Here is a 27,762-nt window from a genome sequence, read left to right on the forward strand (position 1 = left end):
GTCTGTCATGTGTCCGTTTCCAAAATTTCAAGAATTTGTAAAGGTACTTAATAATAATTCCCACCCTGTGCCCACAAACAAAGGACACTGTGTTGTTTACCCTTAGATCCAAATTGAAACAATTTACAATTGAGATTCAATTGACTTTTCCCAGTAGTATTTCTCAATGGGGAAAAAAACACCAGCATTTAAAAATTTCAATACATTGTCATACTTATAGTTTATAGTGTAGAATTCCAATGCCTTAAGAGCTATAGACAGATATTCTCAGGGCTACTCCTGTATTTGTGTCTGTCTGGTAAAGAGGCAGACAGAGAAAACAGGAAATAAAAGAAAGGTCTCATGGTTTGAACTGCTCAAGATTTAAGTGTGGCAGTGTTACTTTTCCTAAGATTATCCTCCACTCAACTTGATTGCAGTGAATCTGTCCTTTGGTTGATCTGTAGAACTTAGATTGCTATTGGAAGGAATTTGATTCTGAGGAGACAAATCTAGTATGCAAACAGATGGCATCTTTGCCTGGAAAGGGGCAACTGAAACATTAGCAGAATCAATACTTACCTACCCCAGCTTCTCTTCTCCAACCACCGCGTGTTTTCTCGTGCACTTTTGCATTTGCTCATCTCTTCCGTCTTTCTGGAAATGCCTTGTTAATCCCTATCCCACTCCCACAACCTTTTCCTCTTTAAAAACGTTCAGTCATTCTAAATACCAAGTATTTTAAATGCTATCTTTTCTATGAACTTTTCTCTTATTTTCATAGATAAAATGTATGGACATCTTCTTAATATGGTTGCACAGATACTTTGACATTTATATTACATTGTACTTCTTTACCTGTGCGTCAGCTCTGTATTCCTTGCTTTCAGTAAATGCTGGTTGTGTGGATGAATGAATGATTGTAGAACATCCAGTTTCGAAGTCTTTGCCAAGGTTCCTTTGTCCTCTCATTATTAAAACTTAGTACTTTTCTTTTTTTTTTTGGTATCTTGAGATTTTTTTCATTCTTTTTTTTCTTTTTGCTTCCTGTGTTTCTGATACACCATTCCTGAATGTAATGATGTAGTCATTACACTCTTAGGACTATGATACTCCATACTGTGACAGCAGGCACCTTAGAATGAAGATTTGTAATGGTGTGGTAGATTCTTTCTTCCTTTTTGTACTTTTCCAACTGCCATTTTTATTTAGCTGGTTGTTGCCACTTTGCTATATATCAGATATTCTTATATATTCGATCTGTTTTTGGACTCGCTCTTCTTTTCCACTAATCTGTTTATTCCTGTGCCAATAATAAAAGTTTGCTATTTTGAATAAATTTTATTATCTGATAAGGCAACTCTCCTGTCACTAATACTTTTCAGAATTTCTTGACTTCTCTGTGATGTATACTCTTCCATAGGAATTTAAAAATAATTTTGTCTGGTCCCAAAAGAAAAGAAAAAGAAGTAGAATTGGGATTCATTTTGGAATTGTATAATTGCACACCTTACATGTAAACAGGAAAATTTTGTTAAATATTGACTTTCCATCCAGGAACATACACTTACCTGTAAATTGGATCAGATCTTGTTTTAAGTTTTCATTGAGATTTTATAGTATTAAGCAATAAGATTTCTTAATAAATTTAATTCTGTGTTGTAGCTTCTACTTTTATTGGGGTTATTTGTATTTTATTAGCATTATTTGTATTTTATTGGGGTTATTTGTATTTGCCTACTTATTTTTCCCCTCCTTATCAAATTCTTTTATCTTGATAGTGTTTTTAAAAATTGAGTTGCTTTGAGTTTAAGTATAAAACACAATCTGAAAATACACTTGATCTTTCCTTTTCCTATATTACACTGTTACTTTTTTAAATTGAAGTATAGCTGATTTACAATGTTGTGTTAATGTCTGTTGTACAGCAAACTGATTGAGTTATATATATATATATTTTTTTTTCCAATATCATTTATCAGAGGATATTGAATATAGTTGCCTGTGCTATACAGTAGGACCTTGTTGTTTCTTTATGCATCCTATATATACTAGTTTGCATATGTTAATCCCAAACTCTCAGTCCTTCCCTCCACCACCTCCCCTCTCCCTTGGCAACCAGAACTCTGTTCTCTATGTCTGACAGTCTGTTTCTGTTTTGTAGATATGTTGATTTGTGTCGTATTTTAGATTCCACATGTTAAGTGATATCATATGGTATTTGTCTTTCTCTCTCTGACTTACTTCACTTAGTGTGATAATCTCTAGGTCCATCCATGTTGCTGCAAATGACATTATTTCTTTTTTATGGCTGAGTAATATTCCATTGTGTGTGTGTGTGTGTGTGTGTGTGTGTGTGTGTATACACACACACCACACCTTTTTTTTTTTTACATCTTTATTGAAGTATAATTGCTTTACAGTGGTGTGTACACCACATCTTCTTTATCCATTCATCTATTGATGGACATTTAGGTTGCTTCCATGTCCTGGCTATTTTAAATAGTGCTGCAATGAACATTGGGGTGCATATATCTTTTCTTTCTCTTAACATCTTTATTGTAGTATAACTGCATTACAATGTTGTATTAGTTTCTGCTTTATAACAAAGTGAATTAGCTATACATATACATATATCCCCATACCTCTTCCCTCTTGCATCTCCCTCTCTCCCACCCTCCCTATTCTACCCGTCTAGGTGGTCACAAAGCACTGAGCTGATCTCCCTGTGCTATGCAGCTGCTTCCCACTAGCTATCGATTTTACATTTTGTAGTATATATATGTCCATGCCACTCTCTTACTAAGTCCCAGCTTACCCTTCCTCCTCCCCATATCCTCAAGTCCATTCTCTAGTAGGTCTGCGTCTTTATTCCCGTCTTGCCCCTAGGTTCTTCATGACCTTTTTATTTTTTTAGATTCCATATATATGTGTTAGCATGCAGTATATGTTTTTCTCTTTCTCACATAACTCTGTATGACAGACTCTGGATCCATTCACCTCACTACAAATAACTCAATTTCGTTTCTTTTTATGGCTGAGTAATATTCCATTGTATATATGTGCCACATCTTCTTTTTTCCTTTACATCTTTATTGGAGTATAATTGCTTTACAATGGTGTGTTAGTTTCTGCTTTATAACAAAGTGAATCAGTTATACATATACATATGTTCCCATATCTCTTCCCTCTTGCGTCTCCCTCCCTCCCACCCTCCCTATCCCACCCGTCCAGGTGGTTACAAAGCACTGAGCTGATCTCCCTGTGCTATGCGGCTGCCACCCACTAGCTATCTACCTTACGTTTGGTAGTGTATATATGTCCATGCCTCTCTCTCGCTTTGTCACAGCTTACCTTTCCCCCTCCCTATATCCCCAGGTCCATTCTATAGTAGGTCTGTGTCTTTATTCCTGTTTTACCCTTAGGTTCTTCATGACATTTTTTTTTCTTAAATTCCATATATATGTGTTAGCATATGGTATTTGTCTTGCTCTTTCTGACTTCACTCTGTAAGACAGACTCTAGGTCTATCCACCTCATTACAAATAGCTCAATTTCGTTTCTTTTTATGGCTGAGTAATATTCCATTGTATATATGTGCCACATCTTTATCCATTCATCTGTCGATGGACACTTAGGTTGCTTCCATGTCCTGGGTATTGCAAATAGAGCTGCAGTGAACATTGTGGTACATGACCCTTTTGGAATTATGGTTTTCTCAGGATATATACCCAGTAGTGGGATTGCTGGGTCATATGGTAGTTCTATTTGTAGTTTTTTAAGGAACCTCCATACTGTTCTCCACAGTGGCTATATCATTTTACATTCCCAGCAGCAGTGCAAGAGGGTTCCCTTTTCTCCACACCCCTCCAGCATTTATTGTTTCTAGATTTTTTGATGATGGCCATTCTGACTGGTGTGAGGTGATACCTCATTGTAGTTTTGATTTGCATTTCTCTACTGATTAGTGATGTTGAGCATTCTTTCATGTGTTTGTTGGCAATCTGTATATCTCCTTTGGAGAAATGTCTATTTAGGTCTTCTGCCCAGTTTTGGATTGGGTTTTTTGGTTTTTTGCTATTGAGCTGCATGAGCTGCTTGTAAATTTTGGAGATTAATCCTTTGTCAGTTGCTTCATTTGCAAATATTTTCTCCCATTCTGAGGGTTGTCTTTTCATCTTGTTTATGGTTTCCTTTGCTGTGGAAAAGCATTTAAGTTTCATTAGGTCCCATTTGTTTATTTGTGTTTTTATTTCCATTTCTCTAGGTGGTGGGTCAAAAAGGATCTTGCTGTGATTTATGTCATAGAGTGTTCTGCCTATGTTTTCCTCTAAGAGTTTGATAGTTTCTGGCCTTACATTTAGGTCATTAATCCATTCTGAGTTTATTTTTGTGTATGCTCTTAGAGAGTGTTCTAATTTCATTCTTTTACATGTAGCTGACCACTTTTCCCAGCACCTCGTATTGAAGAGGCTGTCTTATCTCCATTTTATATTCTTGCCTCCTTTATCAAAAATATGGTGACCATATGTGTGTGGGTTTATCTCTGGGCTTTCTATCCTGTTTCATTGATCTATATTTCTGTTTTTGTGCCAGTACCATACTGGCTTGATTACTGTAGCTTTGTAGTATACTCTGAAGTCAGGGAGCCTGATTCCTCCAGCTCCGTTTTTCTTTCTCAAGATTGCTTTGACTATTCAGAGTCTTCTGTGTTTCCATACAAATTGTGAAATTTTTTGTTCTAGTTCTGTGAAAAATGCCAGTGGTAGTTTGATAGGGATTGCATTGAATCTGTAGATTGCTTTGGGTAATAGAGTCATTTTCACAATGTTGATTCTTCCAATCCAAGAACATGGTATATCTCTCCATCTATTTGTATCATCTTTAATTTCTTTCATCAGTGTCTTATAGTTTTCTGCATACAGGTCTTTTGTCTCCTTAGGTAGGTTTATTCCTAGGTATTTTATTCTTTTTGTTGCAGTGGTAAATGGGAGTGTTTTCTTGATTTCACTTTCAGATTTTTTTATCATTAGTATATAGGAATGCCAGAGTTCTGTGCATTAATTTTGTATCCTGCTACTGTACCAAATTCATTGATTAGCTCTAGTAGTTTTCTGGTAGCATCTTTAGGATTCTCTATGTATAGTATCATGTCATCTGCAAACAGTGACAGCTTTACTTCTTCTTTTCCGATTTGGATTCCTTTTATTTCCTTTTCTTCTGATTGCTGTGGCTAAAACTTCCAAAACTATGTTGAATAAGAGTGGTGAGAGTGGGCAACCTTGTCTTGTTCCTGATCTCAGTGGAAATGCTTTCAGTTTTTCACCATTGAGGACGATGTTGGCTGTGGGTTTGTCATATATGGCCTTTATTATGTTGAGGAAAGTTCCCTCTATGCCTACTTTCTGCAAGGTTTTTATTATAAATGGGTGTTGAATTTTGTCGAAAGCTTTCTCTGCATCTATTGAGATGATCATAAGGTTTTCATCTTCAATTTGTTAATATGGTGTATCACGTTGATTGATTTGCGTATATTGAAGAATCCTTGCATTCTTGGACTAAACCCCACTTGATCATGGTGTATGATCCTTTTAATATGCTGTTGGATTCTCTTTGCTAGTATTTTGTTGAGGATTTTTGCATCTATGTTCATCAGTGATATTGGCCTGTAGTTTTCTTTCTTTGTGATGTCTATGTCTGGTTTGGTATCAGGGTGATGGTGGCCACATAGAATGAGTTTAGGAGTGTTCCTCCCTCTGCTATATTTTTAAGGAGTTTGAGAAGGATAGGTGTTAGTTTTTCTCTAAATGTTTGATAGAATTCACCTGTGAAGCCGTCTGGTCCTGGGCTTTTGTTGCAAGATTTTTAATCACAGTTTCACTTTCAGTGCTTGTGATTGGTCTGTTCATATTTTCTATTTCTTCCTGGTTCAGTCTCAGCAGGTTGCGCATTTCTAAGAATTTATCCATTTCTTCCAGGTTGTCCATTTTATGGGCATAGAGTTGCTTGTAGTAATTTCTCATGATTCTTTGTATTTCTGCAGTGTCAGTTGTTACTTCTCCTTTTTCATTTCTAATTCTATTCATTTGAATCTTCCCCCTTTTTTTCTTGATTAGTCTGGCTCATGGTTTATCAATTTTGTTTATCTTCTCAAAGAACCAATTTATAGTTTTATTGATCTTTGCTATTGTTTCCTTCATTTCTTTTTCATTTATTTATGATGTGATCTTTATGATTTCTTTCCTTCTGCTAACTTTTGGGTTTTTTTGTTCTTCTTTTCTAATTGCTTTAGATGCAACGTTAGGTTTGTTATTCGAGATGTTTCCTGTTTCTTAAGGTAGGATTGTATTGCTATAAACTTCCCTCTTAGAACGCTTTTGCTGCATCCCATAGGTTTTGAGTCGTTGTGTTTTCATTGTCATTTTTTTCTAGGTATTTTTTGATTTCCTCAGTGATCTCTTAGTTATTAAGTAGTGTATTGTTTAGCCTCCATGTGTTTGTATTTTTTACAGATTTTTTCCTGTAATGGATATCTAGTCTCATAGCATTGTGGTCGGAAAAGATACTTGATACAATATCAATTTTCTTAATTTACCAAGGCTTGATTTGTGACCCAAGATATGACCTATCATGGAAAGTGTTCCATGAGCACTTGAGAAGATAGTGTGTTCTGTTGTTTTTGGATGGAATGTCCTATAAATATCAATTAAGTCCATCTTGTTTAATGTATCATTTAAAGCTTGTGTTTCCTTATTTACTTTCATTTTGGATGATGTCCATTGGTGAAAGTGGGGTGTTAAAGTCCCCTACTATAGTTGTGTTACTGTCCATTTCCCCTTTTATGGCTGTTAGCATTTGCCTTATGTACTGAGGTGCTCCGATGTTGGGTGTATAAATATTTACAATTGTTATATCTTCTTCTTGGATCGATCCCTTGATCATTATGTAGTGTCCTTCTTTGTCTCTTGTAATAGTTTTTATTTTAAAGTCTATTTTGTCTAATATGAGAATTGCTACTGCAGCTTTCTTTTGATTTCCATTTGCATGGAATATCTTTTTCCATCCGCTGACTTTCAGTCTGCATGTGTCCCTAGGTCTGAAGTGGGTTTCTTGTAGACAGCATATATACCGGTCTTGTTTTTGTATCCATTCAGCCAATCTATGTCTTTTGGTTGGACCATTTAGTCCATTTACATTTAAGGTAATTATTGATATATATGTTCCTATTACCATTTTCTTAATTGTTTTGGGTTTCTTATTGTAGGTCTTTTCCTTCTCTTGTGTTTCCTGCCTAGAGAAGTTCCTCTAGCATTTGTTGTAAAGCTGGTTTGGTGGTGCTGAATTCTCTTAGCTTTTGCTTGTCTGTAAAGGTTTTAATTTCTCCATCGAATCTGAATGAGATCCTTGCTGGGTAGAGTAATCTTGGTTGTAGTTTCTTCCCTTTCATCACTTTAAATATGTTCTGCCACTCCCTTCTGGCTTGCTGAGTTTCTGCTGAAAGATCACCTGTTAACCTATGGGGATTCCCTTGTATGTTATTTGTTGTTTTTCCCTTGCTGCTTTTAATTGTTTTTCCTTGTATTTAATTTTTGATGGCTTGATTAATATGTGTCTTGGTGTGTTTCTCCTTGGATTTATCCTGTATGGGACTCTGTGTGCTTCCTGGACTTGATTAACTATTTCCTTTCCCATATTAGGGAAGTTTTCAACTATAATCTCTTCAAATATTTTCTCAGTCCCTTTTTCTCTTCTTCTTCTGCAACCCCTATAATTTGCATGTTGGTGTGTTTAATGTTGTCCCTGAGGTCTCTGAGACTGTCCTCAGTTCTTTTCGTTCTTTTTTCTTTATTCTGCTCTGCAGTAGTTATTTCCACTATTTTATCTTCCAGGTCACTTATCTGTTCTTCTGCCTCAGTTATTCTGCTATTGATTCTTTCTAGAGAATTTTGAATTTCATTTGTTGTGTTGCTCATCATTGTTTGCTCTTTAGTTCTTCTGGATCCATGTTCAATGTTTCATTCTGTTTCCAGGAGTTTGGATCATCTTTACTATCATTACTCTGAATTCTTTTTCAGGTAGACTGCCTATTTCCTCTTCATTTTTTTGGTCTGGTGGGTTTTTACCTTGCTCCTTCGTCTGCTTTGTGTTTCTCTGTCTTCTCATTTTGCTTAACTTACTGTGTTTGGGGTCTCCGTTTTGCAGGCTGCAGGTTCGTAGTTCCCGTTGTTTTTGGTGTCTGTCCCCAGTGGCTAACGTTGGTTCAGTGGGTTGTGTAGGCTTCCTGGTGGAGGGGACAAGTGCCTGTGTTCTGGTGGATGAGGCTGCATCTTGTCTTTCTGGTGGGCAGGTCCACGTCTGGTGGTGTGGTTTGGGGTGTCTGTGACCTTATTATGATTTTAGGCAGGCTTTCTGCTAGTGGGTGGGGTTGTGTTCCTGTCTTGCCAGTTGTTTGGCATAAGGTGTCCATCACTGTACCTTGCTGGTCCTTGAGTGGAGCTGGGTCTATCGTTGAGATGGAGATCTCTGGGAGATTTTCACCATTTGATATTACATGGAGCTGGGAGGTCTCTGGCGGACCAATTTCCTGAACTCAGCTCTCCCACCTTAGAGGCACAGGCTTGACACCAGCCAGTGCACCAGGACCGTGTCATCCACATGGCTCAGAATAAAAGGGAGAGAAAAAAAAAAGAAAGAATAAATAAATAAAATAAAGTTATTAAAATAAAAAATAATTATTACAAATTAAAAAGTAATTTTAAAAAAGGAAGAAAGAAGAGAACCACCAAACCAAAAAACAAATCAACCAATGATAAGCGCTAAAAACTATACTAAAAAAAACGGACAGCCAGAACCCTAGGACAAGTGGTAAAAGCAAAGCTATACAGAGAAAATCACCCACAGAAGCCATACACATACACTCTCACAAAAAGTGAAGAAGGAAAAAAATATACATATCATTGCTTCCAAAGTCCACCACCTCAATTTGGGATGATTCGTTGTCTATTCAGGTATTCCAGAGATGCAGGGTACATCAAGTTGATTGTGGAGATTTAATCTGCTGCTCCTGAGGCTGCTGGGAGAAATTTCCATTTCTCTTCTTTGTTCCCACACCTCCTGGGGTTCAGCTTTGGATTGGCCCCACCTCTGCATATAGGTCACCTGAGGACATCTGTTCCCACTCCGACAGGATGGGGTTAAAGTAGCAGCTTATTAGGGGGCTCTGGCTCACTCAGGCAGGCGGTAGGGAGGGGTACGGAATGCAGGGTGAGCCTGCGGCGGCAGAGGCCGGCGTGATGTTGCACCAGCCTGTGGCACGCCATATTTTCTCCCAGGGAAGTTGTCCCTGGATCCTGGGACCCTGGCAGTGGCGGGCTGCACAGGCTCCTGGGAGGTGAGGTGTGGAGAGTGACCTGTGCTCGCACACAGGCTTCTTGGTCGCTGCAGGAGCAGCCTTAGTGTCTCATGCGCATCTCTGGGGTCCTTGCTGATAGCCACGGCTTGCACCTATCTTTGTAGCTCGTTTAGACGGTGCTCTTAATCCCCTCTCCTCACGCACTGCAAAACAAAGAGGCAAGAAAAAGTCTCTTGCCTCTTCGGCAGTTGCATACTTTTTCCCGTACTCCCTCCCAGCTAGCTGTGGCACACTAGCCACCCGCCCCAGGCTGTGTTCACGCAGCCAACCCCGGTCTTGTCCCTAGAATCTGACCTCGGAAGCCGGAGCCTCAGCTCCCAGCCCCCACCTGCCCCGGCAGTTGAGCAGACAAGCTTCTTGGGCTGGTGAGTGCTGGTCAGCACCTTGGGAATCTCTCCCTCTCCGCTTTGCCCTCTGCACCCTGTTACTGCACTCTCCTCTGTGGCTCCGAAGCTTCTACCCCTCTCCGCCACCCGCCGTCTCCACCAGTGAAGGGCCTTCCTAGTGTGTGGAAACTTTTCCTCCTTCACAGCTCCCTCCCACTGGTGCAGGTCCCGTCCCTATTCTTTTGTCTCTGTTTTTTCTTTTGCCCTACCCAGGTGCGTGGGGAGTTTCTTGCCTTTTGGGAGGTCTGAGGTCTCCTGCCAGCATTCAGTAGGTGTTCTGTAGGAGTTGTTCCACGTGTAGATGTATTTCTGATGTATTTGTAGGGAGGAAGGTGATCTCCACATCTTACTCTTCCACCATCTTGAAGGTCTTCCCAGGGTGCATATATCTTTTAGAATTATGGTTTTCTCCAGATATATGCCCAGGAGTGGGATTGCTGGATCATATGGTAGTTCTATTTTTGTTTTTTTAAGGAACCTCCATACTGTTCTCCATAGTGGCTGCACCACCAGTAGTGTAGGAGGGTTCCCTTTTCTCCACACCCTCTCCAGCATTTATTGTTTGTAGACTTTTTGATGATGGCCATTATGACCTGTGTAAGGTGACACCTCATTGTAGTTTTGATTTGCATTTCACTAATAATTAGCAATGCTGAGCATCTTTTCATGTGCCTGTTGGCCATTTATATGTCTTCTTTGGAGAAATGTCTGTTTAGATCTGCCCATATTTTGATTGGGTTGTTTGGTTTTTGGTATAGGGCTGCATGAGCTGGTTGTGTATTTTGGAGATGAATCCCTTATCAGTAGCATTATTTGCAAATATTTTCTCCCATTCTGTGGGTGGTCTTTTCATTTTGTTTATGGTTTCCTTTGCTGTGCAAAAGTGTTTAGGTTAAATTACATCCCATTTGTTTATTTTAGTTTTTATTTTCATTACTCTAGGAGGTGGATCCAAAAAGATATTGCTACGATTTATGTCAAAGAGTGTTCTGCCTGTGTTTTCCTCTAAGAGTTTTACAGTATCCTGCTTTACATTTAGGTCTTTAATCCATTTTGAGGGGTTTTTTTTGGGTCGTGTTAGAGAATATTCGTATTTCGTTCTATTATGTATAGCTGTCCAGTTTTCCTAACACCACTTATTTAAGAGACTGTCTTTTCTCTGTTGTATATTCTTGCCTCCTTTGTCATAGATTAATAATTGACCATAGGTGTGTGGATATATTTCTGGGCTTTCTGTCCTGTTCCATTGATCTGTATTTCTGTTTTTGTGCCAGTACTGTACAATTTTGATTACTATATCTTTGTAGTATAGTTTGAAGTCAGGTAATCTGAATCCTCCAACTCAATTTTTCCTTCTCAGGATTGCTTTGGCTATTTGGGGTCTTTTGTATTTCTATACAGATTTCAAATTTTTTTGTTCTAGTTTTGTGAAAAATGCCACTGGTAATTTGATAGGGATTGCACTGAATCTGTAGATTGCTTTAGGAAGTATAGTCATTTTGACAATATTAATTTTTCCAATCCGAGAACATGGTTTATTTTTCCATTTGTTTGAGTCATCTTTGATTTCTTTCATCAACATCTTATAGTTTTCAGAGGACAGGTCTTTTGCCTCCTTAGGTAGGTTTTTTCCTATGTATTTTATTCTTTTTGGTGTGATCATAAATGGGATTGTTTCCTTGATTTCTTTTTCTGATCTTTTGTTGTTAGTGTATAGGAATGCAAGAGATTTCTATGTTTTAATTTTGTATCCTGCAACTTTACTGAATTTATTGATGAGCTCTAGTAGTTTTCTGGTAGCCTCTTTAGGATTTTCTATGTATTGTATCACGTCATCTGCACACAGTGACAGTTTTACTTCTTCTTTTCCGATTTGGATTCCTTTTATTTCTTCTCTGATTGCCAAAACTATGGACTTCCAAAACTATGTTGAATAAAAGTGGTGAGAGTGGACATCCTTGTCTTGTTCCTGATCTTAGAGGAAATGTTTTCAGCTTTTTACTGTTGAGAGTGATGTTAGGTGTGGGTTTGTCATATATGGCCTTTATCACGTTGAGGTAGGTTCCCTCTCTTCCCATTTTCTGGAGTTTTTATCATAAATTCGTGTCATATTTTGTCAAAAGCTTTTCTTGCATCTATTGAGATGATCATATGGTTTTTATTCTTTAGTTTGTTAATGTGGTATATCACAATAATTGATTTGCATATGTTGAAGAATCCTTGCATCCATGGGATAAATCCCACTTGAACATGGTGTCTGATCCTTTTAAGGTATTGTTGGATTCAGTTTGCTAGTATTTTTGGAGGATTTTTGCATCTATGTTCATCAGTGATATTGGCCTGTAATCTTTTTTTGTGGTATCTTTATCTGGTTTTGCTATCAGGGTGATGATGGCCTCATAAAATGAGTTTGGGAGTGTTCCTTCCTCTGCAGTTTTTTGGAAGAGTTTCAGTTTCTAAATGTTTGATAGAATTAGCCTGTGAAGCCATCTGGTCCTGTACTTTTGTTTGTTGAAAGTTTTTTAATCACAGTTTCAATTTCAGTACTTGTGATTGGTCTGTTCATATTTTCTGTTTCTTCCTGGTTCAGTCTTGGAAGGTTGTACCTTTCTATGATGTCCATTTCTTCTAGGTTGTCCATTTTATTGGAATATAGTTGCTTGTAGTAGTCTCTTATGATCCTTTGTATTTATGTGGTATCCATTGTAACTTCTTTTTCATTTCTTATTTTATTGACTTGAGCCCTCTCCCTTCTTTTCTTGATGAGTCTTGCTAATGGTTTATGAATTTTGTTTATCTTCTCAAGGAACCAGCTTTTAGTTTCATTGATCTTCTCTATTGTTTTCTTCATCTCCATTTCATTTATTTCTACTCTGATATTTATGATTTCTTTCCTTGTAACTTTTAGTTTTGTTTGTTCTTTGTCTAGTTGCTTTAGGTATAAGGTTAGGTTGCTTTTTGGAGATTTTTCTTGTTTCCTGAGGTAAGATTACTATAAACTTTCCTCTTAGAACTGTTTTTGCTGCATCCCATAGGTTTTGGATTGTCATGTTTTCATTGTCATTTCTCTTGGTATTCTTTGATTTCCTCTTTGATTTCTTCAGTGATCCATTGGTTGTTTAGTAACATATTGTTTAGCCTCCACGTGTTTGTGTTTTTTACAGTTTTTTTCTTGAAATTGATTTCTAATCTCGTAGTGTTGCTGTTTGAAAAGATGCTTGATATGATCTCAATTTTCTTAAATTTACTGAGGATTGATTTGTGGCTCATGATGTGATCTAGTCTGGAAAATTTTCCATGTGCACTTGAGAAGAAAGTGTATTCTGCTGCTTTTGGATGGAATGTTCTGTAAATACCAAGTCTGTTTGGTCTAATGTGTCATATAAGGCCTGTGTTTCCTTTTTGATTTTCTGTCTGTTGATGAAAGTGGGGTGTTAAATGCCCCCACTATTATTGTGTTACTATCGATTTCTCCCTTTATGGCCGTTAGCGTTTGCCTTACGTATTGAGGTGCTCCTATGTTGGGTGCATATATATTTACAATTGTTATATCTTCTCTTTTGATTGATCCCTTGATTGTTATATAGTGTCCTTCTTTGTCTCTTGTAATAGTCTTTGTTTTAAAGTCTATTTTGTCTGATATGAGTATTGCTACTCCACTTTTCTTTTGATTTCCATTTGCGAATATCTGTTTCCATTCCCTCCCTTTCAGTCTGTATGTGTCTCTAGATCTGAAGTGGGTCTCTTGTAGACAGCATATATAGGGGTTTAGTTTTTGTATCCCTTCAGCCAGTCTATGTCTTTCGGTTGGAGCATTTAATCCACTTACATTTAAGGTAATTATTGATATGTATGTTCTTATTGCCATTTTGTTAATTGTTTAGGAATTGTTTTTGTAGGTCTGTTTTCTTCCCTTCCTCTTTTGCTCTCTTCTCTTGTGATTTGATGACTGTCTTTAGTGTTATGTTTGGATTGCTTTTTCTTTTTTGTGTGTGTATCTCTTGTGATTTGATGACTATCTTTAGTGTTATGTTTGGGTTGCTTTTTCTTTTTTGTGTTTGTATATATTGTAGATTTTTGGTTTGCGGTTCCCATGAGGTTTTGATGTAGGAGTCTATATATATATATTTACACACAAGACTTTTTAAAAGTTGTTGGTCTCTTAATTTCAAATGCATTTCCAGTATCCTGCATTTGTACTGTCTTCTCATGATTGCTGGTTTTGATATCATATTTTTGTGTGGATGATTTCCTACCTTTACTTAATGTTTGTCTTTACTGGTGAGCTTTCCCATTCATAATTTTCTTGTTTCTAGTTGTAGGCCTTTTCTTTTCCACCTAGAGAACTTCCTTGAGGATTTGTTGTAGAGCTGGTTTGGTGGTGCTGAATTCTCTTAGCTTTTGCTTGTCTGTAAAGCTTTTCATTTCTCCATCAAATCTGAACGAGAGCCTTGATGGGTAGAGTATTCTTGGTTGAAGGTTCTTTCCTTTCATCACTTTAAGTATATCATGCCACCTTTCTTCTGGCCTGCAGAGTTTCTGCTGAAAAATCGGCTAATAACCTTATGGGAATTTCCTTGTATGTTATTTGTTGCTTTCCCTTGTTCCTTTTAATATTTTGTCTTTAATTTTTGTCAGTTTGATTAATATGTGTCTTGCCATGTTCCTCCTTGGGTTTGTCTTGTATGGGACTCTCTGCACTTCCTGGAGTTGAGTGAATGTTTCCTTTCTCATGTTAAAGAAGTTTTCCGCTATCATCTCTTCAGATATTTTGTCAGGTCCTTTCTCTCTCTCTTCTCCTTCTGGGACCCCTATAATGTGAATGCTGGTGTGTTTAACGTTGTCCCAGAAGTCCCTTAAACTGTCGTCACTTCTTTTCATTCTTTTTTCTTCATTCTGTTCCACGGCAGTGATTTCCACCGCTGTGTCTTCCAGCACACTTATTTGTTCTTCTACCTCATTTATTCTGCTATTGTTTCCTTCTAGTGTATTTTTTCATTTCAGTTATTGTATTATTTATCTCTGTTCTTTAAGTCCTCTATGTCTTTGTTAAACATTTCTTGTATCTTCTTGGTCTGTGCCTCCATTCTTTTTCTGAGATCTTGGACCACCTTTACTGTCATTACTCTGAATTCTTTTTCAGGTAGATTGACTATCTCTAATTCACTTAGTTGTTCTTCCGAGTTTTTATCTTGTTCCTTAGTTTAAAACATATTTCTCTGCCGTCTCATTTTGTCTAACTTACTGTGTTTGTGGTCTCCTTTCCACAGGCTGCAGGATTGTAGTTCCTCTTGCTTCTGGTGCCTGTCCCCTGGTGGATAAGGTTGGTCCAGTGGCTTGTGCAGGCTTCCTGGTGGGAGGGACTGGGGCTCTCCACTGGTTGGTGGAGCTGGGTCTTGTCCCTCTGGTGGGCAGGACCGTGTCAAGGGGTGTGTATAGAGGTGGCTGTGAGCTCAGTATGACTTCAGGCAGCCTGTCTGCTGATTGGTGGAGCTGTGTTCCACCCCTCCTGATTGTTTGGCTTAGGCGTTGCACCACTGGAGCCTGCAGGCTCTTGGGTGGGGCCAGGTCTCAGTACCAAAATGGTGACCTCCAGGAGAGCTCAGCTGACCAATATTCCTTGGAGCCTCCACCACCAGTGTCCTTGCCCCCACAGTGAGCCACATCCAACCCCCACCTCCCCAGTAGACCCTCCAAGATCCTCGTGTAGGTCTAGCTCTGGCTCCTATGGAGTCAGTAGTTTGTGCTGGGTTCTAGTGCACATGAAATCTTGTGTACACCCTCAAGAGTGGAATCTCTGTTTCCTCCAGTCCTGTGGAGCACCTGCACTCAAGTCCTGCTGGGCTTCAAAGCCAAGTGCTCTGGGGGCTCCGCCTCCCAATGCCAGCCCCGCAGGCTGGGGAGCCTGACAAGGGGCTCAGAACTTACTGCTGTGGGAGTACCTCTGCCATATAATGATTTTCCAGTTTTGTGGGTTGCTCACCTAGTGACTATGAGATTTGATTATATTGCAAAAGCTCCTCCTACCATCTCATTGTAGCTGCTTCTTTGTCTTTGGATGTACCTTTTTTTGTAGGTTCCAGTCTTTTGTTGATGGTTGTTCAGCAGTTAGTTGTGGTTTTAGCGTTTTCATGAGAAGAGGTGAGCTCAAGTCCTTCCACTCCACCATCACGTCCAGAATCAAGGGGTGCTTTTGGTTTGGATGCTTGCTGCTTCTTTCCTAAGCGTGTGCTGGCCATTACCCCTTGATATGGGATGTTTAGGTGCGGTGGCCTGTGTGCATTCCCTGTACGGCGGGGCACAATTCGTGCCCACCTGTGGGACTCCCAGCAGTGGCAGTGGGCTGTGAGTGCCCAGAACAGCAGGGGCAAGTGCTTGCAGTCTGCTCGTGGGTCCCCTAACTGTGGCGGCGGCCCACGCACCCATGGAACAGCAGGGGCAGCAACTGGCGCCTGCTCCTGGGTCGCCTAGTGTCAGCAGCTGCCCTTGCACTCCCAGGACAGCAGGGGCAGTGCTTGGCACCCACTGCTGTGTCTCCCAGCAGTGGCGATGTCCCGGGGCAGCAGGGAAAGTGATTGGCGCCTGCTTGCAGGTTTCCCAATGGTGGAGGTGGCTGGCACACTCCCGGGACAGCTGGGGCAGCACTTGATGCCTGCTCACAGGTTGTTTAGCTGTGGCAATGGCCCATGCCCATCTCTGGAGCCCACAATGGCAGCAGTGGCTTGTGCCTGCACCTGAAGCTCGTGTAGGTGGCGTCCTGTTGCCTGAGAGCCCACACGCACAGAAAGAAGCTCCTATGGCAGTCCCGTACCTCTCCTCGTGTGCCCCCCAACAATGGTGCCTTGCCTCTCTGTCAGGTCCAGACCTCTTCCAAGTGTATCCTCAGCTGCCACACTCCAGCCTCTTCAGGCTGTCTCCCTGCAGCCAACCCTTGGTCCTCTCCCTGGGTCTGACCTCCAAAGCCAGAGCTTCAGCATCTAGCCCCTGTCCATACCAGCAGATGAGCATCTCAGGCTGGGGAACGTAGGGTGGTGGTACCAACCATCTGTGCAGGTCTCTGTCTGTTTTGCCTTCTGCAAACTGGTTGCTGCACTTTCCTCTGAGTCTCCAAAGCATCCCCTCTGTCCAGGCTGATCTCTCCACTGGTGAGGGGACTTCCCAGGGTGGGGGAACGTTTCCTTCTTCACAGCTCCCTCCCTGGGGCACAAGTCCCATCGTGATTCCTTTCTCTCTTTTTTTTTTTTCTTTTTTCTTTCATCCCACCTGTTTACGTTGAGGTTTTCTTGCCCTTTCGGAAGTCTGAGTTCTGCCAGCATTCAGTAGATGTTCTGTGTGAGTCGTTCCACTTGTAGATGTGTTTTTGATGTATTTGTGGCAGAAGGTAAGCTCCACGTCCTACTCCTCTGCCATCTTGATTCCTCCCTGATTATTTTTTTATTGTTTTTTCTAATCTCTATTTATTTCCTCTCTGATCTTTATTATCTCCTTCCTTCTGTTGACTTTAGGTTTTGTTTGTTCTTTTTCTAATTCTTTAAGGTGGTAGGTTAGGTTGTTTATTTGAGACTTTCCTTGTTTCTTAAAGAAGGCCTATATCACTATGAACTTCCCTCTAAGAGCTGCTTTTGCTACATCCTATGTTATTTGTATGGTTGTGTTTTCATTGTCATTTACCTCAAAGTATTTTATTTTTTATTTTTGGCTGTGTCAGGTCTTAGTTGAGGCACGCGGGATCTTTATTTCAGCAAACGGGCTTCTCTCTAGTTGTGGCACGCGGTCTTCTCTCTAGTTGTGGCGTGTGGGTTTTCTCTCTGTAGTTATGACACTCAGGCTCCAAAGTGTGTGGGCTGTGTAGTTGTGGCACATAGGCTCTCTAGTTGAGGCCCGTGGGCTCAGTAGTTGTGGCACCCAGCTTAGTTGCCCCACAGCATTTGGGATCTTAGTTCCCTGACCAGGAGTTGAACCCACGCCCCCTGCATTGGAAGGCAGATTCTTTACCACTGGACCACTGGGGAAATGCATCAAAGTATTTTTTAATTTTTTTTTCATCATTGTCCCATTGGTTTTGTAGTAGCATGTGGTTTAGTCTCCATGTAATTATTTTTTCCCATTTCTTTTCTTGTGATTGTTTTCTAGTTTCATGCTGTTGTGGTCAGTAAAGATGCTTGAAATAATTTTTATACTCTTAAATTTGCTGAGGCTTGTTTTGTGGCCTAGTAAGTGGTCAATCTTAAGAGAATGTTCCATGTGCACTTGAAAAGAATGTGTATTCTGCTTTTTTGGGGTGTAATGTCCTGAAAATATCAATTAAGTCTAACTGTTCTATTGTATTGTTTAGGATCTCTGTTGCCTTATTGATTTTCTGTCTCAAAGATCTTTTCATTGATGTGAGTGGGGTGTTAAAGTCTCCTACTATTATTGTATTCCCATCAGTTTCTCCCTTTATGTCTGTTAGTGTTTGTTTTATGTATTTGGGTGCTATATTGGGTGCATATGTGTTGATAAGTGTAATATTCTCTCCTCGTATTGATCCTTTTATCATTATATGGTGTCTTTCTTCATCTTTCTTTATAGCCTTTGTTTTGAAGTCTGTTTTGCCTGATAAAAGAGTATTACGACCCCTGCTTTCTTGTCATTTCTGTTTGAATGAAATATCTTTTTCCATCTGCTCATTTTCAATCTATGTGTATCCTTTGCTCTAAAGTGGGTCTCTTGTAGACAGCATATTTTAGGCCCTTGTTTTTCTAATCTAATCTGCCACTCTGTCTCTTGATTGGAGCATTTGATCCATTGACATTTAAGGTAATTATTGATAGATATGTATTTATTGCCATTTTATTTTATTTTATTTTCACCAAAAATTTTATTTTATTTTATTTTTCTTTTTAACATCTTTATTGGAGTATAATTGCTTTACAATGGTATGTTAGTTTCAGCTTCACAACAAAATGAGTCAGTTACATATATACATATGTTCCCATATCTCTTCCCGCTTGCATCTCCCTCCCTCCCACCCTCCCTATCCCACCCCTCCAGGCGGTCACAAAGCACCAAGCTGATCTCCCTGTGCTATGCGGCTGATTCCCACTAGCTATCTACCTTACGTTTGGTAGTGTATATATGTACATGCCTCTCTCTCGCTTTGTCACCGTTTACCCTTCCCCCTCCCCATAGCCTCAAGTCCATTCTCTAGTAAGTCTGTGTCTTTATTCCTGTTTCACCCCTAGGTTTTTCATGACATTTTTTTTCTTAAATTCCATATATATGTGTTAGCATATGGTACTTGTCTCTCTCTTTCTGACTTACTTCACTCTGTATGACAGACTCTAGGTCTATCCACCTCACTACAAATAGCTCAATTTCGTTTCTTTTTATGGCTAATATTCCATTGTATATATGTGCCACATCTTCTTTATCCATTGATCCGATGATGGACACTTAGGTTGTTTCCATCTCCGGGCTATTGTAAATAGAGCTGCAATGAACATTTTGGTACATGACTCTTTTTGAATTATGGTTTTCTCAGGGTATATGCCCAGTAGTGGGATTGCTGGGTCATATGGTAGTTCTATTTGTAGTTTTTTAAGGAACCTCCATACTGTTCTCCACAGTGGCTGTATCAATTTACATTCCCACCAACAGTGTAAGAGGGTTCCCTTTTCTCCACACCCTCTCCAGCATTTATTGTTGTAGATTTTTTGATGGTGGCCATTCTGACTGGTGTGAGATGATATCTCATTGTAGTTTTGATTTGCATTTCTCTAAAGATTAGTGATGTTGAGCATTCTTTCATGTGTTTGTTGGCACTCTGTATATCTTCTTTGGAGAAATGTCTATTTAGGTCTTCTGCCCATTTTTGGATTGGGTTGTTTGTTTTTTTGTTATTGAGCTGCATGAGCTGCTTATAAATTTTGGAGATTAATCCTTTGTCAGTTGCTTCATTTGCAAATATTTTCTCCCATTCTGAGGGTTGTCTTTTGGTCTTGTTTATGGTTTCCTTTGCTGTGCAAAAGCTTTTAAGTTTCATTAGGTCCCATTTGTTTACTTTTGTTTTTATTTCCATTTCTCTAGGAGGTAGGTCAAAAAGGACCTTGCTGTGATTTATGTCATAGAGTGTCCTGCCTATGTTTTCCTCTAAGAGTTTGATAGTTTCTGGCCTTACATTTAGGTCTTTAATCCATTTTGAGCTTATTTTTGTGTATGGTGTTAGGGAGTGATCTAATCTCATACTTTTACATGTCCCTGTCCAGTTTTCCCAGCACCACTTATTGAAGAGGCTGTCCTTTCTCCACTGTACATTCCTGCCTCCTTTGTCAAAGATAAGGTGACCATATGTGCGTGGGTTTATCTCTGGGCTTTCTATCCTGTTCCATTGATCTGTATTTCTGTTTTTGTGCCAGTACCATACTGTCTTGATTACTGTAGCTTTGTAGTATAGTCTGAAGTCGGGAAGCCTGATTCCTCCAGCTCCGTTTTTCGTTCTCAAGATTGCTTTGGCTATTTGGGGTCTTTCGTGTTTCCATACAAACTGTGAAATTTTTTGTTCTAGTTCTGTGAAAAATGCCAGTGGTAGTTTGATAGGGATTGCATTGAATCTGTAGATTGCTTTGGGTAGTAGAGTCATTTTCACAATGTTGATTCTTCCAATTGAAGAACATGGTATATCTCTCCATCTGTTGGTATCATCTTTAATTTCTTTCATCAGGGTCTTATAATTTTCTGCATACAAGTCTTTTGTCTCCTTAGGTAGGTTTATTCCTAGATATTTTATTCTTTTTGTTGCAACGGTAAATGGGAGTGTTTTCTTGATTTCACTTTCAGATTTTTCATCCTTAGTGTATAGGAATGCCAGAGATTTCTGTGCATTAATTTTGTATCCTGCTACTTTACCAAATTCATTGATTAGCTCTAGTAGTTTTCTGGTAGCATCTTTAGGATTCTCTATGTATAGGATCATGTCATCTGCAAACAGTGACAGCTTTACCTCTTCTTTTCCGATTTGGATTCCTTTTATTTCCTTTTCTTCTCTGATTGCTGTGGCTAAAACTTCCAAAACTATGTTGAATAAGAGTGGTGAGAGTGGGCAACCTTGTCTTGTTCCTGATCTTAGTGGAAATGCTTTCAGTTTTTCACCATTGAGGACGATGTTGGCTGTGGGTTTGTCATATATGGCCTTTATTATGTTGAGGAAAGTTCCCTCTATGCCTACTTTCTGCAGGGTTTTTATCATAAATGGGTGTTGAATTTTGTCAAAAGCTTTCTCTGCATCTATTGAGATGATCATATGGTTTTTCTCCTTCAATTTGTTAATATGGTGTATCACGTTGATTGATTTGCATATATTGAAGAATCCTTGCATTCCTGGAATAAACCCCACTTGATCATGGTGTACAATCCGTTTAATGTGCTGTTGGATTCTGTTTGCTAGTATTTTGTTGAGGATTTTTGCATCTATGTTCATCAGTGATATTGGCCTGTAGTTTTCTTTCTTTGTGACATCCTTGTCTGGTTTTGGTATCAGGTGATGGTGGCCTCGTAGAATGAGTTGGGGAGTGTTCCTCCCTCTGCTATATTTTGGAAGAGTTTGAGAAGGATAGGTGATAGCTCTTCTCTAAATGTTTGATAGAATTTGCCTGTAAAGCCATCTGGTCCTGGGCTTTTGCTTGTTGGAAGATTTTTAATCACAGTTTCAATTTCACTGCTTGTGATTGGTCTGTTCATATTTTCTCTTTCTTCCTGATTCAGTCTTGGCACGTTGTGCATTTCTAAGAATTTGTCTATTTCTTCCAGGTTGTCCATTTTATTGGCATAGAGTTGCTTGTAGTAATCTCTCATGATCTTTTGTATTTCTGCAGTGTCAGTTGTTACTTCTTTTTCATTTCTGATTCTATTGATTTGAGTCTTCTCCCTTTTTTTCTTGATGAGCCTGGCTAATGGTTTATCAATTTTGTTTATCCTTTCAAAGAACCAGCTTTTAGTTTTATTGATCTTTGCTATCGTTTCCTTCATTTCTTTTTCATTTATTTCTGATCTGATTTTTATGATTTCTTTCCTTCTGCTAACTTTGGGGTTTTTTTGTTCTTCTTTGTCTAATTGCTTTAGGTGCAAGGTTAGGTTGTTTATTCGAGATGTTTCCTGTTTCTTAAGGTAGGATTGTATTGCTATAAACTTCCCTCTTAGGACTGCTTTTGCTGCATCCCATAGATTTTGAGTCGTCATGTCTCCATTGTCATTTGTTTCTAGGTATTTTTTGATTTCCTCTTTGATTTCTTCAGTGATCACTTTGTTATTAAGTAGTGTATTGTTTAGCCTCCATGTGTTTGTATTTTTTACAGATCTTTTCCTGTAATTGATATCTGGTCTCATAGCGTTGTGGTCGGAAAAGATACTTGATACAATTTCAATTTTCTTAAGTTTACCAAGGCTTGATTTGTGACCCAAGATATGATCTCTCCTGGAGAATGTTCCATGAGCACTTGAGAAAAAAGTGTATTCTGTTGTTTTTGGATGGAATGTCCTATAAATATCAATTAAGTCCATCTTGTTTAATGCATCATTTAAAGCTTGTGTTTCCTTATTTATTTTCATTTTGGATGATCTGTCCATTGGTGAAAGTGGGGTGTTAAAGTCCCCTACTATGAATGTGTTACTGTTGATTTCCCCTTTTATGGCTGTCAGTATTTGCCTTATGTATTGAGGTGCTCCTATGTTGGGTGCATAAATATTTACAATTGTTATATCTTCTTCTTGGATCGATCCCTTGATCATTATGTAGTGTCCTTCTTTGTCTCTTCTAATAGTCTTTGTTTTAAAGTCTATTTTGTCTGATATGAGAATTGCTACTCCAGCTTTCTTTTGGTTTCCATTTGCATGAAATACCTTTTTCCAACCCCTTAGTTTCAATCTGTATGTGTCTCTAGGTCTGAAGTGGGTTTCTTGTAGACAGCAAATATATGCGTCTTGTTTTTGTATCCATTCAGCCAATCTGTGTCTTTTGGTGGGAGCATTTAGTCCATTTACATTTAAGGTAATTATCAATATGTATGTTCCTATTCCCATTTTCTTAATTGTATGGGTTCATTATTGTAGGTCTTTTCCTTCTTTTGTGTTTCTTGCCTAGAGAAGTTCCTTTAGCAGTTGTTGTAGAGCTGGTTTGGTGGTACTGAACTCTCTCAGCTTTTGCTTGTCTGTAAAGGTTTTAATTTCTCCATCAAATCTGAATGAGATCCTTGCTGGGTAGAGTAATCTTGGTTGCAGGTTTTTCTCCTTCAACACTTTAAATATGTTCTGCCACTCCCTTCTGGCTTGCAGAGTTTCTGCTGAAAGATCAGCTGTTAATCTTATGGGGAGTCCCTTGTGTGTTATTTGTTGTTTTTCCCTTGCTGCTTTTAATATGTTTTCTTTGTATTTAATTTTTGACAGTTTGATTAATATGTGTCTTGGCGTATTTCTCCTTGGATTCATCCTGTATGGGACTCTGTGTGCTTCCTTGACTTGATTAACTATTTCCTTTCCCATATTAGGGAAGTTTTCAACTATAATCTCTTCAAATATTTTCTCAGTCCCTTTCTTTTTCTCCTCTTCTTCTGGAACCCCTATAATTCGAATGTTGGTACGTTTAATGTTGTCCCAGAGGTCTCTGAGACTGTCCTCAGTTCTTTTCATTCTTTTTTCTGCTCTGCAGTAGTTATTTCCACTATTTTATCTTCCAGGTCACTTATCCGTTCTCCTGCCTCAGTTATTCTGCTATTGATCCCATCTAGAGTATTTTTCATTTCATTTATTGTGTTGTTCATCATTGTTTGTTTCATCTTTAGTTCTTCTAGGTCCTTGTTAACTGATTCTTGCATTATGTCTATTGTATTTCCAAGATTTTGGATCATCTTTACTATTATTATTCTGAATTCTTTTTCAGATAGACTGCCTATTTCCTCTTCATTTGTTAGGTCTGGTGGGTTTTTATCTTGCTCCTTCATCTGCTGTGTGTTTTTCTGTCTTTTCATTTTGCTTATCTTACTGTGTTTGGGGTCTCCTTTTTTGCAGGCTGAAGGTTCGTAGGTCCTGTTGTTTTTTGTGTCTGTCCCCAGTGGCTAAGGTTGGTTCAGTGGGTTGTGTAGGCTTCCTGGTGGAGGGTACTAGTGCCTGTGTTCTGGTGGATGTGGCTGGATCTTGTCTTTCTGGTGGGCAGGTCCACGTCTGGTGGTGTGTTTTGGGGTGTCTGTAGACTTATTATGATTTTGGGCAGCCTCTCTGCTAATGGGTGGGGTTGTGTTCCTCTCTTGCTAGTTGTTTGGCATAGGATGTCCAGCACTGTAGCTTGCTGGTCATTGAGTGAAGCTGGGTGCTGGCGTTGCGACGGAGATCTCTGGGAGATTTTCGCTGTTTGATATTATGTGCAGCTGGGAGGCCTCTTGTGGACCAGTGTCCTGAAGTTGGCTCTCCCACCTCAGAGGCACAGCACTGAGTCCTGGCTGCAGCACCAAGAGCCTTTCATCCACAGGGCTCCTTAATTTGGGATGATTCGTTGTCTATTCAGGTATTCCACAGATGCAGGGTATATCAAGTTGATTGTGGAGCTTTAATCCGCTGCTTCTGAGGCTGCTGGGAGAGATTTCCCTTTCTCTTCTTTGTTCTGACAGTTCCCAGGGGCTCAGCTTTGGATTTGGCCCCGCCTGTGCGTGTAGGTCGCCGGAGGGCGTCTGTTCTTTGCTCAGACAGGACGGGGTTATAGGAGCCGCTGATTCGGAGGCTCTGGCTCACCCAGGCCGGGGGGTAGGGAGGGTCACGGAGTGCGGGGCGGGCCTGCAGTGGCAGAGGCCGGCGTGACGCTGCAGCCTGAGGCGCGCCGTGCGCTCTCCCGGGGGAGCCGTCCCTGGATCCCGGGACCCTGGCAGTGGCGGGCTGCACAGGCTCCCTGGAAGGGGGTGTGGATAGTGACCTGTGTTCGCACACAGGCTTCTTGGTGGCGGTAGCAGCGGCCTGAGCGTCTCATGTCTGTCTCTGGGCTCCGCACTTTTAGCCGCGGCTCGCGCCCGTCTCTGGAGCTCTCTTAAGCAGCGTTCTTAATCCCCTCTCCTCTCACACCAGGAAACAAAGAGGTAAGAAAAAGTCTCTTGCGTCTTCGGCAGGTCCAGACTTTTCCCCGGACTCCCTCCCGGCTAGGCTAGCCGCGGTGCACTAACGCCCTGCAGGCTGTGTTCACGCCGCCAACAGTCCTCCTCCTCAGGCTGTGTTAACGCCGCCGTCAGTCCTCTCCTGGCTCTCTCCGCTTTGCCCTCCGCACCCCTGTTGCTGTGCTCTCCTCCGCGGCTCCGAAGGTCCCCCACTCCGCCACCCGCAGTCTCCGCATCCGAAGCTCCCCCACTCCGCCACCTTCAGTCTCCGCCCGTGAAGGGGCTTCCTAGTGTGTGGACACTTTTCCTCCTTCACAGCTCCCTCCCGCTGGTGCAGGACCCGTCCCTATCCTTTTGTCTCTGTTTATTTTTTTCTTTTGCCCTAACCAGGTACGTGGGGGTTCCTTGCCTTTTGGGAGGTCTGAGGTCTTCTGCCAGCGTTCAGTAGGTGTTCTGTAGGAGTTGTTCCACGCGTAGATGTATTTCTGGTGTATCTGTGGGGAGGAAGGTGATCTCCGAGTCTTACTCTTCCGCCATCTTCCCGGAAGTCTCCTATTGCCATTTTAAACCTTGTTTTCCTGTTGATTTTATATTTCTTCTTTGTCCCTTTCTTTTTCTTTCCATTTTTCCTTTTGTGGTCTGATGATTTTCTTTTGTTTTATGAATCTGTTGTATGTGATAGATTCATAAAATCTGGTGTTGGTTTTTGTGTATCTATTGTATGTTTTTGAGTTGTGGTTACCCTGTTTTTCAAGTATATTAACCCCTTCCTATATCTGCTTGCTTTAGACTGGTAGTCATGTAGGCTCAAATACATTCTAGAAAAAATAAATCTACATCTTCTTACTCTCCTCCCCCACATTTTATGATTTTGATGTCCTCTTTTACATCTTCGTCCTTTTGCTGTTCGTTGTGGTTATCATTGCTTTCACAGAAAATTTTTTTTTAATTGTGATTTTTAAAAATCTGTGTATTGGCTTATTTAAATGATTTACTTTCCATTTATGATTTTTTTCCGTAAAGATTCTAACTTTTTTTCTATTTAGAGAAGACCTTTCAATGTTTCCTTTAGGATAGGTTTACTATTGCTATATTCCTTTAGTTTTTGCTTGTCCAGGAAATTCTTTCTCTGATTTTAAATTTGATAATCTTGCTGGACAGAGTATCCTACATTTCACATTTTTCCCTTTTAGGACTTTGAATGTATCTTGCCACTCCCTTCTGACCTGCAACATTTCTGTAGAGAAAGCAACTGATATATAGCCTTATGGGGGTTTCCCTTCTAATTAACTCTGTTTTTCTCTTGCTGCCTTTAGAATCTTCTTTAACTTTTGCCATTTTTATTATAATATGTCTTGGTGTAGGTCTGTTTGAGTTTATCTTGTTTGGGACCCTCTGTGCTTCTTGTACCTGGATATCTGTTCCCTTTGTTAGGTTTGGGAAGTTTTCAGCCATAATTTCTTCAAAGACATCTTCAATCCTGTTTTCTCTCTCTTCTGGGATCCCTACTAAGTGTACATTGGCATGCTTTATTTATTCTTATATTGCTTTCTTATATTGCTTTCATTTTATTTTTCATGTGGCTTTCTGTTGTTCTGACTGGGTGATTTCCATTATTCTATCTTCCAGATCACTTATTTGTTCTTCTGCATTTTTTCTGCTATTCATTGCCTTTAGCTCAGCTTTTGTCTCAGTGAATGAGTTCTCTAATTTTTCTTGGTTCCTTTTTATAGTTTCTAGTAATAGTAATCTGCATTTCTATCAATAGTCCTTCTTATCTCCTTTTTGAACTCGATGTCTATTAGACTGAAGAGGCCTGTTTCATTGTTTGTTCTTTCAGGGGAATTCTCTTGATCTTAATAATTGGGAGTGGTTCCTCTGCTTCCTCATTTTACTTATACTTCTCTTGCTCTATGAGTTTAGGAGAAACAATTATCTATGTGGTCTTGGAGGGCTCTTTTTATGTGGGAGCATCCCTGTATAGCCTGTGTGGGTTTAATATTTTTTGGTGTGAGGGCTGTTTTTAGTGTGGATGCCTGTTGCCTCTTTCCTGTGTATGCTGGCTGTTATCTCCTTGATAGGAGGTGTGACTGGTGTTGTGGTGACCAGAGCCTGCACTGGATATTGATCGGGGCCTCCTCTTTTGCTCTGTGGTTGTTACTTCCCTGTCAGGGGCTGGGTCTGTTCCCTAGCTGTTGGAGTAGAAGCCCCCAGATCCGTTTCTGAGCTGCAGTGTGAGGTAGGTGGGATTGGAGCGTTCCCACAGGGAGAGGAGCCACTGAGTATTCCTCTACCAGAGCTGTTCACCAGTGAGTGTGCTCTGTTGTGTCACCTGTCACCCATTGTGTGGGCTCACAAAGTATACTGCCCTCAGCCCCATCTCAACCTTGGGAATGCTGGCAGTCAGCCCTGGTGTCCCTCAGGTGTTGTTTTCACAAGGCCACCAGCACAGATCCACTAAAGCCGGGTCCCAGCACTGCAGTAGTTGCACACCTGGACCTGCTGTGGGAGCTATGGAGGCAGCTCAGACCCAGGCCCAGCCCAGCCCCCATGTGCATGCGCCCGCAAAGCCCACAGCTGCTAAGGCCAGACCCAGCCCAGCATGGGAGCACCTATGGTCTACTCAGATGTCCTGCAGATGCTGAATTTACAAAGCCAGCAGCGAAGGTGTAAATACACGGCTCACACAGCTGCAGGGAGAGATTGCAACCCTGCATCCTAAGTCACGCGGCCCCTGGGGCTCAGCTGTGGTTTCAGGCCTGTTTCTGTGCGTGGGCAGCTCACTGGTGTCTGCTCCTGGGGCCTGCCGAGGTGGTGGTTGGTGCAGGTGCCAGCCTAGGCGGTGGCTGGGACCCCTGAGCCCACCCAGGTGGGA

The sequence above is a fragment of the Tursiops truncatus genome, chromosome 1 (genome assembly GCF_011762595.2).
Source record: "Tursiops truncatus isolate mTurTru1 chromosome 1, mTurTru1.mat.Y, whole genome shotgun sequence".
In the NCBI taxonomy this organism is placed as follows: domain Eukaryota; kingdom Metazoa; phylum Chordata; class Mammalia; order Artiodactyla; family Delphinidae; genus Tursiops; species Tursiops truncatus.